Below are 17,467 nucleotides of genomic sequence, written 5' to 3'. Positions count from 1 at the left end.
TGGTGCTTAGTAGGTACCTGCTGAAGAAGAAATGAAAAGGCTAGGATGTTAATAATCAGTTTCCTATACTCTGTGGTGCGAGACAGAAAAGAAAAAGAACAATAGCTATTTTTTGAGACATGTTAGCCTCTCCTTTTGACTGTGTGCATGGCGACAGATTTTCTTGGGATCCTCAAACACAACAATTGAGAGTTGGGATGCTCATGAGAGATTTATGTCTGATGTCCTGAAGTTGGGCACCAACCTGCAAGAGTTTAGAGAAAAGCAAGTTCCACGCATACCAAGTTCCATGTAAAATGGACCACAGCCAGCCATTTCCAGAAAAAATTGGAGTGGGTCAATCAATCCTGAACTAGCATAAAAATGCTGGTGAAGCCAGCTTAAGTACAATATCAAAAATATTTGATAAAAGTTATTTTTAGAGCATTAATAATGAAAATAATAATGTCAACATTGGAAGTGTGGAAGGTACCTGACCTATTTTGTGGATTGGGTCCAAAACTTTATCACAGTCTTTCTTTGGATCCTCTTAAATAGCACATTGAATTTGATGACTCTGTGATCAAGCATGTGAAATAGCATGACAGACAGACCAACAAACATTTTAAATTATAGTATGAAAATAATCCATTCCCCCCCCCCCTCCATATTCTCAAGGCATTAAAGATGGGGAGAACTTCCTGATATTCCACAACCATCCCCTGAGCAATGCCAATTTGAGTGATGGTCATTCATCCAACACCACCAATTGAACTTCGTGGCTGAGCTGACATTTGAACCTATGTTTCTCTAATTGGAATCTGGGTCTTCATGCACTACATCACACTGCATTAATTTTCTCCTGTAGAATGTTTTCTTTGAGCAACCCTTCAGTTTTCTATGGGTTGAATGTTGCTGTTATCTCCTTAAAGTTGAGACAACAAACAGGCAAATGAGAGAGGTTCTGTTTGGACTCTCGTGTTTACATTACCAAAAGAATGCTGCCTTTTATTTGCATTTTTGAAGCTTCACTGATGAGGAGAGCAGCAGCGATCTGCAAAAGGGGGTGGATGGAATACATATTATCCTGGAGGTGATGTAACAGAAGCAAATACAGATTGATGTTCAACATCCAGGATAAGTTTTAAGAACTGATGGCTACAAATGTAATATAAGTAAAAATGACATAGAATTTGAGTTCTGATCTTAAAATAAAAGTGTAAGCTCAGGAATGCTATAATGTTTTTTTTCACCAGCCTCAGGAGCTAGTTAGGCTTCAGATAGGATGGTAAAGTTCTCTCAGCTTCAAATAGATAAGAGTGGGAACAGAAATCTTTGAAAAAAGATCTGACAAGGTGGTTTATAACTTTTTTTAACAGAAGCTATTTGAATGTCTCATCTTGTCTGTCTAACCTTGTGCCAAAACATCAAATCACTGTTCAAATTAGGTGATCTGGCCTTTCCAGGGTACAAAAAGGAGCCGCAAAAAGTGGCTCCTTTTTGCACCCTGGAAAGGTTGTGATAGCCGTGGTGCTGCAGTGCCTCAACTTTAACATGCTCCTTTGGTGCTGCGTCATGTGGACGCAGAACCAGAGGAGAGCCGTGACACTGTGGCCATGTGAAGTGGCGCGTGGCATCACACCACCATGGGGGTGGAGTCAAGGCATGCGTTGTATGGACACCATGCACCAACTCTGCCCCCAGGCCAGCCTTAATGGCCGGTCTGCACAGCCCCTCAGTCCACTCAGCTGCTGATCACAGGTTGAAGGTAGGTGCCTTTTGACTTTGGTGAACATACATGTAAATGTCAAGTGTATGAATACAAAATGCCATGGTGCTATTTTGCTTACATCTCAACCAAATAATTAAGTTTCAACCAAATTATCCAAAGTGTAAATATTGGTGAATGCTACAAGTACAGATCTGCAGGATTTTAAAATTAATGTATGGACAACATTGCTAATACATGCAACTTCAGAAACAAAAGCAGGGGCAAGTTTAACAGAGTGATCCTTGATATAGCTAAACAAAAGAGCGTCTTTGTTTCATATATGGTATAATGCAGGGCAAGAAAAGGGGCAAGCCCATTGGGTGAGATTTTATTGTTAAAATGGTGCTAGTTCAGATATCACCAAAATGTTTACCAGATTATATTTGCTTAACAGCCACCATCACATCAAATTTCTGGGTTAGGAAACCATTTCTCAGATGGATCTCACAGTTCCAGTGCTGGTGTTCCATTTGTCTGCCAACTGTAAACATCATAACTTTGTACCAGGGGGTGAGCTTCTGAAATTTCAAAGTGAATACTTACATAATTTGCAAGCATCAGTTGACACTACACACACAAGAAGCATAGATCTAAACTTCTTGAATCAACCTTGGTACTTATGACTTTGTATTCCACATAGTAGAAATTATGCAGGGATAAAAGAAACAAAACAATCCAATGATTATTATGCTTTTCACCTTCTGACAACACAATAGCAGGTCTGAGAAAAGCCTAATCATGGCAAGGCCTACAGAATTGCTTTAAACCAGTTGAAAAGATTTTTTAAAGGTCAAAATGATATCAAGGCAGATAATGGTGAAACTCAGGAAAGGGCCCCCCAAACAAAATAGCTAGTATTGAAAGACAAAGACATAGCTGTGTTAGTCTGGATCAGTATGCAGAGGAATCTTGTAGCACTTTGAGACTATCTGACAGAAAGAAAGGGGTTGTTCACATAATTTTTTGTAGACTTAAACCTACTTTCTCAGATGCATGGAGTGAAGTGCCTAGGAGGTGGTGTGTATGAATAGCTATAGAAATGGAAAACCTGTGGGAATGGTGATGAGGTGACAAGTTCAGTTTTAGTGATGGTCATCGATAAGGAGAAGAGTTAATCATGACATGGAGAGATGGATAGAAGACCTTATCACAAACCAGATGCCAACTCTGCCTACACATCTACTCAGAAAATGTCATCACAGGACCTAATCACATCACCCACAATATCAGAGGTGATTTCACTTGCTCATCGTGTAATGTGATATCTACCATTTCTGAAAACAATGCCCTTCAGCACTTTACATTGGGAAAACAGGCCAGTCTCTACACCAGAAGATAAATAGATATAAATTGGACACTAGGAATGGGAATGCACAAAAAGCATTTGCAGAACATTTCAATCTTCCTTGGGTATTCCATCTCGGACCTCAGAACAATGGTCCTTGAATAAAAAAAAAACTATAAAGGAAGTTTGGAAAGAGAAACAGCAGAATTAGAATATATCATAAACTCCAGTCCACTGACAGTGGATTTAACAGATACAATAGTTTCCTGGCACACTACACACATTATAATGCTAGTTAACAATCTAGCCTCATGAGGGTTCTCTTCTGGTTCCAAACCAACATCACACTACATTCCAGTAACACCCACCACCATTCATATGGTTATCTACTCACATTTGGCTTTAGGTAATATCCTTCCTCCTGCACCTTGTCCCCCAACAACTACTGTTAAAACTGAATTTGCCATGTCGTTGTCATACCCACAAATTTTGCATTTTTATTCTATTCACATACACCCACAGCCTGCTTACAAAGTCCTTTCCTAGGCACTTCACTCCATGCATCTGAGAAAGTAGACTTAAGCCTATGGATTTCATCAGGTGGTGCTGGTCATGCAACCAAGTACACTCTAGTAAACCTAAGCACCAGCCACCCTTATTTTAATTTATTTTGAAGTTTCAACCCAAATGAAACACTCCAGGTAGGTAGTACATTAATATCCAAAGAACTTCAAGTACAGTGCGCCCGCGCCATACACGGACTTGAGTGTATGCGCTCAAGCCGCGGCGCCTGTGGCGCCGCGCCACTGCACACGAGCCCCATTGTTTCCAATGGGGCTCGAGCATAGGCGGAATTCGCCTTACGCAGAGGGATCTGGAACAGATCCCCCGCGTAAGGCGAGGACGCACTGTACAAATTTAAAGCATCTCTCTCTGTGGCCTGAAACAGATGGGCCAAAAGAAGCGGCTTCCAGATGCTTTGAGGGTGTGGCGTGCAGATGACGCATGCCCCTGAAGCGTCCAGAAGACACTCTGAAGCTGCCAAAGGTGGCCCAAAGCCGCCTGGGAAAGAAATGGTAAAAAACCCACTCCTGTTGCTGGCCTATTTGTGACCATGGCAGCAGTCTGCTTTGACAACAGGCTGTGTGGTTGCCATGAACCTGGGCTGATCATGGCCCAATTGTGGCTGGAGTGGCCAGATGACCCTCCTTGCCGCCTTTTTGCTTTGCTCCTGTGTCTCCATCTCTCTCTTTCTAACACACAGAAAAACTTCTTTAAATAGCAGATCAAAGCATAATATTATTCTGAAATTGAACAGAAGATGAAGGAATAAAAAAGGTCAAGTCAAAAGATCTTCAAAACATTTTTTTTTTAAATGGGAGGGAATGGCAGGGGATGTTACAGGAACAGAGGATAGGATTTAAAACCCATGCCTTGGTGAACAGAGTTCCACTTTGGGGGCGTTCAAACTGAGAAGCTTTTTGCCTTCATTCACCCCTCCGCACTATCCATACCTATGTGAGATGAGGGTGGCACATACCAAATAGCCTCACCTGTTAACTTCATGGAGAGAGAACAGCATATCAAGGTCTGGAGTTATTCAAGCCTTTAAAAAAGGTAATAAACCAGCAAGTTCCAAAATGCACTGTTACACAAGTGCTTTTGACTAAAAGGCAGCTATTTATAAAAATGTCCTCACAGTTTAATCTTGTCAGTACCCCCTTAAAGTACCTTCAAGAAGTCGGTAAGAATTACCTTAGGGCATTTTCACTATTTCACAGTTCATCGCTAAGTGATGGTTATCTCAGACATACCTCCTCTTTATATTATTGCCTGAAATATTTCTGTGTAGAATTTATAAGCACACATTTCCCCTGATGATAAAATAAAAGATAAACTATGAAAGAAGCTATTTCACCTTAATTATAGCCCAAAGCTCTTCCTTCTTTCCTTTCCCTTTCAGCAAGAATGATCCCTAAAATGTGTGGATGAAACCTCAGACCAGTTCCAACTGTTAAGTAGATAATGCTAACATATATAGCCAGATAAATGAGGTCTATATTCCCAGTGCTTGTATGAGAATTGTCTGAACATGGTGGGTCTTTTGCTTCCTCCTACGCAAACAAGAGAATTAACCATCCTTCTTACCATAGTATTAGGGACAGCAAATAAATGTGTTGGTTTTGCATTTATTACCTCTGGAAACAAGGCAATGTGCATCTTGCCTCTGGAATCCATAAATGCCCAAGGTTTGCAGTGCAATTACTACTCCCCTTCAAAATGCACAAAACCATTTTTTGAACTGAAAAAATATACACAAATATGTGTACGTCTGAAAAATGCACACAAGCCCACATTAGCCAGCAGGTGAAACATGCAGAAATGTTAATAAATTAATATATAAATGTTAAAAATGTTTACATTTTGACAAAATTTAGGTGTGGAAATCTCAAGTAGTAAGTATGAGGGGCTGCTTATAAGTTATGGTGTCCTTTAACTGTCACATTGTATTTTGTATTGTATTGCAATTTTTTGCTGTACACCGCTATGATCATTGCGGAATAGCGGTCTATAAATAAAATGTATTATTATTATTATTATGGGTTAGTGTGTTTGAGCTGGGAATGGGAACATCTGAGAGGAACATGGCGGCCGTGCTTCTCTTATATGTCTTTATGTTATGGGTTTATTAGCCTGTTGTGGATAAAAAGAGGGAAGACAACAGGAGGTGGTGAGGTTATAATTCTATCACACAACCCCACCTCAGGAAAATACAAGACATTTGAGGTTGTGAGATGATTTGGCACATTGGGTTTTCTCAACCCCCCAGCACTCCCTTGAAAGAGATGAATGCGACTGAGGCCTACTGGCCATGAAATGGTAGCACTGAGGCAGAGCCCATCACAAAATGGTGGCGAGTGGAAGCAGAGTTTGGTGTAACATGCTAACAATAGTTACTGCTGTTTTATAAAATCTGCCTTTGGAAATTGCTGACTTTTTTTGCTACATGCTGACAATTGTTATTGTTGTTTTATATGATCCTTCTTTGGAAATGGCTGAATTCTTTGCTACAGTGAGTTCCTGGTAGAAGGGAGTTCAATCAGTTTTCCTCGAATGAAGTGCAAATATTGGTTCTTGAGGTATCATGATTCAGCTCCTCCAATTCAGGAAGAATTTGCTTATCAGGAGGCTTTCAGTAAAAAAGACTTTATATTTGATATTCCCTCCCTCGTGTCTCTCAAAGTATTCTCTCTCACCTCCTGTCATTCCTTCTCCTTTTATCTTTTTCCCGTTGAACATACAACCTATTTCCAACTGCCAGATTCTTTCGCTGCCCTTCCTGATGCTTTACATTCATTTCCTCTTATCTCTTTCACCCCTTTCTTCTTATCATTAAAAAAAAAAAACCCAATTAACAACAGTTTTAAAATATTAAACTTTCCTTCAAATTCTTCCCCTGACCCCTTTCTCTAAGGAAAGAATATCCTCTTTGTTCTCTTCCCTGTTAGATTTTTCTGTGTTCCACCTACCTTTATGTAGCTATGCATGGTTTTAAATCATTTAAAACTATTTTATCCTTTTTTGACCTGTCTTCATTTAACCTGGTAAATTGTTTTATATCCCCTTACAAATCATTTTATTGTTTCCCTTGTTTTAAATTGGTCAGGTTGATCTGATGCTGCCCTGATATCTTTAGATAGAGGGTGGGTTATAAATATTTAAATTAAACTAAATTTAAAAAGTGCGATAGAGGCAGAGGTGAGGCAGAAGAACAGCCTAACACCTGCTGCCAAGGTGTTATACTCTCCTCCTCCTGTTGCCATGTAAATAGTAGCTTTGTTATAACTGCAGGGTGCTGGTTATTTAGAGAAATTGCACTTGTTTCCTTTCCCAGTTCCTTTCCCAGTTTAAAACATTTATTTAAGCTATCCAGAACGTTACGGATGGAACATTTATATGTATCTGAGCGTGATTGGATTGCATATTGTTTCGCTGCACTTTGAAGTCTGGCAAGTTGTACAAAGAATATCGTACTGGCTGTATTCAGACACAGGGTGCATCTATACTGTAGAAATAATGCAGTTTGATACCACTTTAAGTGCTGAAGCTCAATCCTATGGAATCCTGGGATGTGTAGTTTTACAAGATCTTTAGCCTTCTCTACCAAAGAGTGCTGGTGCCTCACTAAACTACAAATCTACAAATCCCATTATTCTGTAGAATAGAGCCATAGCAGTTAAAGTGTGTCAAATTGCATTATTTCCACAGTCTAGATGCACTCTCCTTGAATCCTCTCTGCCTTCTTTAGGGGAACAGTGAAGACAGCAGTTTGCAGTTCTTGAGAATGCATAGTTGCTTGGTGTTACCTGTCTACAGCTCCTCTGCAGTTGTGCCATTAGCTGCAATAGTGTTTTTCAAAGCCTGTCCATCTCATTTTCTTTTATTTTGTTGTGATTTTTTTTATGTTTTAAGTTTTGTATTGAAAGCTTGTTGGTTACATTATGTTTTTAAAAGAATGTATGCCGCCTTGGATCCCATGTTGGAGAAAGGTGGGCTATAGATGAAATAAAAACGAACAAGCAAACAAAATAAGCAACTATTTTATTTTGGGTATGAGTCTACACTAAGATGTATGGTATACATGTGTTTTCACGCAAGAGTGCCTCTTTACCCCATAGCTGACATTTACAGCTGAAAGGTTGTGTACTTTGGCTCTAAATATTAAGTGTGGCTGTTATGTTTTTTCAAGAATAATTTGGTGAGCATACTAGTGATTGAAAAAACAAGCAAACTGCGTGAAAGGCTTTTAAATAAATAAATGAATACAAGAATGTCTAGATTATGATATTTCTCAGTATTTGCTACAGTCTTCCATTTCATTCCTGAATTATACATTCCCTCCATATCACATGGTTAAAATCTCAATGAAAAATGCTAAGCCAGCTTTGGCACCTTCCTTAAGTTCACACTAGTTCGTGGTTATGTTCATGTTTCTCTTTTGGCATGAGCAAAGAAGTCATCAAAGCAGTTGTTGTTTTGGCATTTGACCTTTTGCAGCCTGTGGGGCGGAGAGGCACTGGAGTGCGGTTTGGGTGCTCAGTTTTCACAGCAATTCAAATGTAATGCTTTGGGTTGCTCAGGTTGTTTTTTCCTCCTCTTTTTTTCTTCTTTGCAGGCTATGCAAAGATTATTTTGCTTTTGTAAAGGAATGAATTCCTTAAGATGTTCACACCTCAGACTGGGACTCCTGTTATGTACAGTTACATGAAACCAGTCTATGTTTTTGACAATGCAGGAGCACACAAGCTTGTTTGAGATAAGGATCAAAGTGGAACAGTAAGTAGGCTAACATTTTCAACCCTAATGTCATTCAAGTTTGAATTTATTTAGAAAAATTCTATCACACTTTATTACATAAACTCAAACATTCTTACAAAATTTAAAATGCATAGAGCACAAAAATAAGCACTTCAAAATTAATGTATCAATTTAAATCAAAAGCAGGATAAAACAAATAATTAACATAAAAAGGCAGACAGAACCTAATACAGTGCACCCGTGTCATACATGGGTGCGCTATATGCAGCTTTCAGCTTATGCTGAAAGCTGTGTGACAGAAATGGCAATGGTGTGCATGCCACGCCACGCCATGCCATGCCACACCACGCTGTGTGCCATGCATGAGCCCCATTATTTTCAATGGGGCTCAAGCATACATGCTATTTGCCTTATGAGGAGGAGTCTGGAAGAGATCCCCCGCATAAGGCAAGGGACCACTGTATTTCCCTTGTTATGCTTGTTGTAAAATTACATTTTAATATTCTCTCATGCTCTTCTGTACACTTTAAGTGAACACATGGGCCCAGCCTGTTACATTCAAATCCCAGTCATGCTCACTTGGATTGCAATAGAAAGGGCTTGATTGTATATGTTAGATTGTGGCCTAAAGCTGTATCCTCGCTTGCAGTTATATTCCCAGTGAGTAAAGGAGAATGACATAATGTGGAATAGCTCAATGTTTCTAGAGATGGACTTTGGTTTCGATAGAAGCATTGTCAAAATAAGGAAAACAAAACATCACAATAAGCCAACACACACCTATTTCCAACTAGTGTCCAAAGAAAACAGAAGAACGGATAGAGAACAGACTAGGACATAGGATGCCCTCAAGCTATAATACTCCCTTCTCATATATCCTGGTCTCCATAGCTTTATAGAGAACAGAGAAACATGAACAAAATATAGTACTCTGTCCCAAGAAGCTTACAATCTAAATTTAAAACAATGGGAAGAAAGACACAGCAGGATAAGGTAGAATTAAGGTAGAAGATTTGCAATGAAATGTGTATCCATTACCTAACAGGTAACTATTTGTTCTTGAATTCTGATAATTTTTAAACGTATCCTGTTTTGATATGTATCCAGTTGGGCCAACCAACAAGGAGTCTTATGGTACTTCAAAGACTAACACACCTTATGTGGCGTAAAAATGTTCTTGGCATGCAGCTCACTTCATCAGATGCTGATAAAGTGAATCATATCTGATGAGGTGAGCTGCATTATTCACGTGAAATTTGTGATTGTTAAGGTGTCACATGACTCTTGTTTTTACTGTAATGGACTGACACAGCAACTTGCCTGTACGTTTTTCCATAAGGATGGGAGTATCTATCATGCTTGAATTCATTCAGATTTTTCCCCCATGATTACCCTCTATACACCTTGGACTGTGAATTTCTGTCCTGGATTGATAATTGTTTTTGTTTGTTGTCGTTTCACACAAAATTCTGTACTTTTGCAAAAATGTGTATTTTTGTCCCTGTTTTTCAACATATATAGTGTGTCCCTATTTTTCAACAGATATAGTTTTGTGTATTCCATATTATTTTTTCTCCCAGGAATCAAGCATATCTGTGTGCATTTTCTAAAAATAAATAAATAAATACACTTCTCAGTGTTGTCCTGTGCCTTCAAGTTGTTTCTGATTTATGGTTCCCCTAAGGCACACCTATCATTTTTGTGTGTTTGTGTGCAAGATTTGTTCAGAAGAGGGTTTGCCTTTGCCTCCATCTGAGGCTGGAAGAGTGCAACTTACCTAATGTCACTCATTGGGTTTCCATGTTTGAGTGGGGATTTGAACCCTGATCCCCAGAATTGTAGTCCAATGCTCAAACTACTACACAGTGCTGGATATCTTAGTTTTCAATATTGACTGTTTTAAATATATCCAGATTTGTACACTTTTTTGTTGCAAACTACGGGCCCATACAGACAGGCCAAAATAAAGCTACTGTACTTTGGTTCACTTTGGAAGTATGCTCTTTAAATGACACACACATCTTAAGAGGCCAGAAGCTGCACCAAAGCTGCGCTCCAGTGCTTAGGACTGGTGCGTGGCTTTGGCATGGTTTCTGGCCTCTTAGGACACATGCATCATTTAAACAGCATACTTCCAAAGTGACCTGAAACAGCTTTATTTTGGCCTGTCTGTATGGGCCTTACACCATCCATTTTGAAAAAGTATTGATTTGAGGTCTACATGTGTTCACATTTAAGTTCAAGAACTGTGCATTTGGTAAGTTCTCATTGAAATGTGAACAGAATGAATTTTTCACTGATTCCTACAAAAAGGAGCATTCTTGCCATTTTTGTCAGGATTATTTATTAAGGTGCTGAGAAGTAGATAAATGAGAAACTGAGATGCCTCTTGGTTTGTTACTATTTTAGGAAGCTCACACTAATCCACAGAAAGGATGAAGGCACTGAATATTTTGGGAGGAGGCAGGACAAGGCAATGTCTTCCTCATTACAAAGTACAAGTTAGTTACTGAAGATTATTGACAAGACGGAGAGAAAAATATGCCAAGGGCTATTTATACAGGCAAGGGCTATGAGCTTAAGACAGCCTGGAGCATTCTGATTCATTCGGGCACTATTTTATGAACTGAACTCTCTTGTTTCCTCATGTGACAGTCATGTGGATGTAGATACAGACCCAGTTAGAGCTAAATCCCTGGAGCTAAAAATGTAAATATACCAAGCTGGCCAGACTGCTTTGAGGCAGCTTTCAGTGTTGGGCTCATCTTGCACACTTCCTTTTGTTGGAGGAATTTTGTCACTGAGAATAGCTGGCTAGCTCCGTTCCATCCCTTTCAGATCTGGATGAATACCTGTCTCTACAAAGGCGTGTTACTCACTGTGTCTGCAAACAATAAATGTCCTGGTAGTTGCTGAACAAGAGGGCAGGCCACAGAAATGGCTGTTGCCCTTGCCTCTGGCTCTGGGTTGAGTGAAAGAGGGTGGTCCATTTTATGTTCTCATTTATGGCTTTTGTTCTCATTGATAGCTTATGGAATGGGTGGGGTGGGGTGGGCTGGGGAGTAAAGAAAAACCTATTTGTGCAAGATAGTCCATTATTTATTTAAAGCATTTATTTATTTATTCAGACTCTCTAATAATAATGTTCTTTGGGTGACTCACAAGCAAACAAAATAAGGCAATGTAATATATAATAACCACAAAGCAGCAAACTAAATTCTCAGAAGTTTCATACGATAGCTGTAAAACAGAATAGGCAAGCATTTTTTTTTAAAGCTAAGATTACTGATTTCAAATGGGTAGTTAGAATAAAGAAAATACTGATTTGGCAGAGAAGCCTTTCTATGGCGGTATCGGCCTGGATATGTGCTAGGGTTGCCTCGGGCCGTCCTTTACAGCAGAATGCAAGAATTACCACTTTCTTGCCTCATTAGCACTTTTCTCATTATATATATATATATATATAGAGAGAGAGAGAGAGAGAGAGAGGGAGAGAGAGAAATTTGTTATCTACTTTCTAGAATACCATTCTCCAAGCAAGGAGTAAGGTCAAGAGTATCTTGAATTGCTCCTCCTATTCCTTTTATTTTGTTATTTATTTAGCCATTATTTATCCAGCTCTGGTGGCGCAGTGGTAAAATGACACTACTGCAGCCACTCACAGCCACAAAGTTGCAAGTTCGATCCTAGGCAGGGCACCAGGGTCGACTCTGCCTTCCATCCTTTTGTAGGTCGGTAAAATGAGTACCCAGCTTGTTGGGGGCAAATAGTTTACACATTGTAAACCACTTAGGGAGTGTTAGTTCACTGGTAAGTGTTATAGAAATGTACTTGTTATTGCTATGAGAGACGTCTCTATCATTGCAGTTTGTATGCTTAGACAGAAGGAATTGTGGCTCTGTTAACATAAAGCTATACTCTTTTTGGAGATAAAACAATAGAACAGAGTAAGGTTCTCTTGGTCTCCAGTTTTGTACTAATAACCAGAAAGCATCATCAAAATGATTCCTTTTTCACGAAATAAAACCATGCCACTCTGAAAAGTTGCTGGAAACCTTTGGCACAGCATAATCTGTTTCACTGACAGCAGGAACACGGATTTTGCAAAAGTTAATGTTTTAGCGAGGCTGTTACTATGGTGACTATTGGAAACAAAACCAACCACAAATTCTCGCTTCCTATACTTTCAAACACAATTGTCTTTCAGAAGGAAACAGTAGCAGAAAAACAATTCAAAGTGTCTGACTTGCTATAGGAAAAAAAATGTAGTTTAGCAACAAGAGGTTGCAAGAGTAGAACAGTCTGTGTTTGCATGTGCTCATCCCTCTGTGTGTGGATTCATGCACACCATGGAGATTTTATTAAACAGAACAATTTTGCAAACAGATCATTCCTGGGAAGACACTCATTTCTTCATAAAGGAAAAAAAAATATAATAGTTTATGTGGTTCTGCTGAAGACGCTGTCATTTCCTACACCCCCAAGTTATATAACAGACTATTAAAAGTCAAAATGTTGATGTGATGTGTTCTCTCATGTCCTTGAACATCTGTTAAGTAAGCTTCTCTTAACATTAATAATAAAATGATTAGCATTTATATAGAACATTGCAAGTGTCAGCCATCTTCATTTCCATTCTTGCAACAGCTCTGCATAGAATAATCATCCCATTTTATAGATGAGCAAATAGATCAGGAAGGAGAACCTGAAAAGTCATGGCCTAGACAAGAATAGGGAATTCTGACACCGAAGGCTTAAAATTTGGAATCTTTCACCTCCTGAAAAGATCCCAACCCATTTTAGACCATCTCTTTAAACCCATTTTAAACCACTGCAGAGCTATTTCTAAGTTTTAGAAATTTGACTTTCTAAACCTCACAAACCCAACAAAGAAACAAATGAAATCTGTGAAGATAACAACAGATACACCTATTCATCTGCCATTTCTGAGTCTTACTAATAAAAATGGTAAGGTCCTTTGGGACAGGGGCATGACATTTGTTTTTGTTCCTCTGTAAAACTCCTTGAACATACATAGTATGTTACTACTTTCTCACACTGTCAGAAGTCTGCAGACGAAGCTCCAATAGCCTTACTAGTGCATAGCAAGCGTAAAGTTTGTGAAGAACTGAAAATGATTCTTTTGTAAAGAGAATAATATGTCATAGAAGGTGGTGCTGATGACAATTAAAAATGGGTGTGCACAAAATAAACAATTGAAGGTGTAAGGCAATCTATTCCATCTGTTTGCCAATTAGCTACAATTGCCTCTTTCAAGCATGGATTCCTCCGAGTCAGACATTTGAGACCAAGGAAGTTGTAGAGAGGAGCATAGGAGTAGTGGCAGATAATACATATCTTCCTGTCTCAGGCAGTGGCCTATGTTGTGTCACACTTGCTAGTGGGCCACAAAAAATAAATCAGGGTTGCAAGGTTTGAGTCCTCTCACACAGATTTCCTCTCCACACCTTACTTGCCTGGCATAAAATCAGCAGTGTTTCACAGAGAAATCATTCCAATCCTTACTTGGAGAGGTCTGGGAACCTGGGACCTGTGTACTCGACTACTGAGCTACAAACCTTCTTGCCCTTTCATTCAGTTTCTGCTGGAGGCAGCTAATTCCACTGCTGTTCTCCACAGGGATGATACTGCATCACTTCAGTTCAATTATTTTCTGCTCAGAGACGCAGCAACATTACTTGACCTCAGAGGAGAATGCCTATCCATTTTACTTTCAAATGAGAGGTACATCCAACAACAGGGTGCCCTGCAAAGCTTTCAAATAAACACAGTTTCTGTTTTAAATTCCAAATGTACCTCCATTTTTTTTTAACTCACCAAGTATTCCAGCTGTCAGGAGTTCTGTCAGTATGTGTGGGGAGGAATGCATTTATGAGCTGAATGTTGATGTAGTTACATTGGCACTGGAATCGGAGTTGCTACACATGATGCCTATTTTCCCTTTCTAGTTGTCATAATTGCCTAGCAAGTCAAGCTGCATTCCAAGAGTGAAATCCCTGTTGGCTAGCTCTTAGCACTGGTCTGGAGAGGCAATCTGAAGAAAATAGCTGTAGGCTTTACCTACGAAGGTGGTGTCCTCCTTGTGTAAACTGCAGGAATCAATCACTATTCCTTCAGCCTCCCTCTGTACAATTCCCACCTGGTTGTCTCAAGTCGCTCTTCGTACCTTGTCATTACTCTTATACTGAGAGTTATTTGTGGCCTAGATAGCTTGTTACTCAGATAAGTGATTAGATCTCCAACAGTATTATTAAAGGCTTACAATAGAAAAGACTATCAATCATAATTAATATTCCAGTAGGTACAATGTAATTTGGTTTCACATTGCTTCTTCGTAGTCCTCCTGTTGGAATAATATATTTCTCCACTCTCTCATGAATCTTTAGGTTGGCATGCACATACATGTATAACTCAAGTTCTTCTACATGTGGAAACTGTATACAGGAAGACTGGAAAATGAATATGTGAACTGACCTGTTTACAGGGGATGTGTGTGGAAGTATCATCTATGGAATTATATCTTATCTCATGAACTATTTAAACAAGCATGTCCTCATTTGATGGTGCAGTCATGAAGTGATGATTATACTTAAATGAAATAGCAGGAAATACAAGTACAACATTTGGACTTGCTAGATTCTGTGCTTTTTCTTTTTTAAAATTTGTGTCTGTGTGGCAGGCGGAGAAGTGGTGGCAGGTAACATACTCTCTGCTCAGATTCTTTCTGACCTTGTGAGCACTGCTTCCTTATGATTGCTTCAGTTCCCAACTCATGAATATGAGAGCAATAATTAGAGAAGAAAGCATTAAATTCATTCATTACTGTGATTAATCGTGTATTTCACTGATTAATTACTACTGCTTTGGCTGTAACTTGAGCAAAACACTGTTTAAAATACACCCTGCACTGAAAGCCAGATTCTTCAGATGGAGCACTGGGGGCTTCTGTCGCTGCAGTTAATGGGTATTGTATGTTTCCTGATATCTCCAATGTTAAGAATCTGTACATAATCCAGAATGAAACACAAATGGGTCATTTGATCAAAAGGGCTCTTGACAGGACTGAGGCCTTCATGAATGTACATTATCAGATGACTGCAGCATGAAGTGATGGTCTGTCTGGGTGATGGGTCAAATAGTAGAGAGAGAACTCACATATCTGCATTTCTTCTCACTCCCAGCTCAAACCTTTTCAATGAAGATGGTTCATACATTGATCTGGGAGTCATGAAGTGTCAGATAATCAAGTGATGTACATGCCACATATAAACCAGATCTGATTCACATGACAATGCTGCTTCCAGGCCAGTAAAATGAGCATTTTTTCTTTACTTTGGGCATCTCTCAAAGCCTAGATATTGAATGGAGTAGTGATTAAGTATGTGCTACATGGTGTTGGGATTGGTAGGGGATACAGAATTTGTGTTTGGGAAAATAATTCTCACAATTATTTCACTTTTTAAGGTTAGTTGTATTCAGTCATATGAAAAGAATATTAGACAATATTTGCCTGAGGTGCAAGCTTCCCTCTAGACAGGAATCTGATTCATGGGCACTGGTTCTCCCAATTGAGCTTACCTCACAATGTATTGAGAGATATAGATGAGTTACAACTTGTTAAACTGGGATTTCTATGAGGTTTAAAAAATTATACTGTACCATGGAAGTCTAAAGGCTTAAGCAGACGGGACTAAAGATGGGGTCTCCGGCTACTCCCACCCTGATTGCCCCAGGACCACAGCAACCAGATGCTGCTGTCTCAAGGGCATGCCACCACAGTCCTCAATGGACCACGAAAAGGAGTGGTAAGAAACCACTCCTTTCATGGCCAGTTTTGGGCTGCATTTGGTGGCCCTGGTGCAGCCTCTCCTTCAGAGTGATCCAGGGGTGTTTAACATGTGCATGCCCCATCCTTGGATTGGCCAGATGGCAGTCTTTTTGGGCCATCTGAGACCTAAAATACAACAGAGACTCAGTTCCCAGGCATGACTCTAATTCTGGCACAATGAAACTGCTTGTTATATAACAGTTATATATTTTCCATGCTCACACAAGAAGGCATCCCAGAACCCCTTGTGTATGTGGTTCCCACTGTTGTACAGTAGCTGGGTAGTGCAACACAGTGGGCTGACATACTGTTTACATGTAATGTTGTAAGTCACCCAGATTGCATTTCGTAGAGGGGCGGGATATAAATAATAATAATAATAATAATAATAATAATAATAATAATAATAATAATACTTGTGAGGTGCCAACTATGCACCTGAACACAGCTCCATTCCCCCACTGGTCAGTGTTGGTGTGGTCTCCTCTCTTCCTCTCTGCCATGGAACTAAACTGATGGATCTTCTCACTCTACTAATGTTCAGTTTGGCATCAGTTTTTAACAACAAAATTATTTTACATAAACATTATTCAATTATGGCATCATCAGATGATGTGATACTAGAGTATTTACAGAACATAATGTGACATATATCACCCCTTTTGGTTGGTCAAGCTGCTGCATTATCAACATTAGACTAACCTCAGAGAAATTCAGTCACGTTTGCAGTTGCCCTAAGAAGAATCTATCACTACAGTAATTATATATATTCCAATACGGATTACTTAGGTAGCCCCAAATCATATGACCCTCAGGTTCATGCTAGAAACATGAAAAACAAATGTTTGTAAGTATCAAACATCTGTCCCTCCCCCAACTGAAACAAGGCGGTGGTGGGAAAGTGTCATGAAATTTACAGAACTAACAATTGCAGGCCACTGCATCATGAGACAGACTTTAAGAGACTTAAACAGGATTGCTAACTCCTTGAAGCCTGAATAGGATATTTAGGCGGAGGCAATGGGGGATGGAGAACAATATAGCACTTGTTCCCTTGATATGTTACTGCCCAAAAGACAAAGACACCAGCTGAGAGATGTCATTTTCAGTGCTGATCAGATCTTAAAGGTAGAAGGTAAAACGAACACAAATGAAAAGAGTTCATTGGTACATGCTGAGAATCTAACTGAAGGAGAAACAGAATCTCAATATCTCTGCAATGAATTGTATATGCATACTATGGGAGAGACTAAGATACTACCTA

At 39.4% G+C, this 17,467-nt stretch overlaps 1 protein-coding gene across 2 annotated transcripts in view; it reads right to left on the bottom strand.

The window, feature by feature from the left end:
• Positions 1 to 17,467, bottom strand: part of PGCKA1 (PDCD10 and GCKIII kinases associated 1) — a 55,797-nt gene that overhangs the window by 15,452 nt on the left and 22,878 nt on the right. The window contains exon 1 of one of the 2 annotated variants that reach the window (XM_089526940.1): positions 14,193 to 14,234. The exons of the other annotated variant lie outside the window; for it this stretch is intronic. The gene's annotated coding sequence lies outside the window, so the exon portion shown is untranslated. Of the gene's footprint in view, positions 1 to 14,192; positions 14,235 to 17,467 lie in introns of those variants that run through there. 2 annotated transcript variants of the gene reach the window in all.

Source organism: Sceloporus occidentalis, unplaced genomic scaffold (genome assembly GCF_023333645.1).
Source record: "Sceloporus occidentalis isolate IW3139 unplaced genomic scaffold, rSceOcc1.0.p SCAF_5, whole genome shotgun sequence".
Classification (NCBI taxonomy): domain Eukaryota; kingdom Metazoa; phylum Chordata; class Lepidosauria; order Squamata; family Phrynosomatidae; genus Sceloporus; species Sceloporus occidentalis.
The sequence above is the reverse complement of the archived record's forward strand: the minus strand, read 5'-3'. Positions and strand labels throughout refer to the sequence as shown.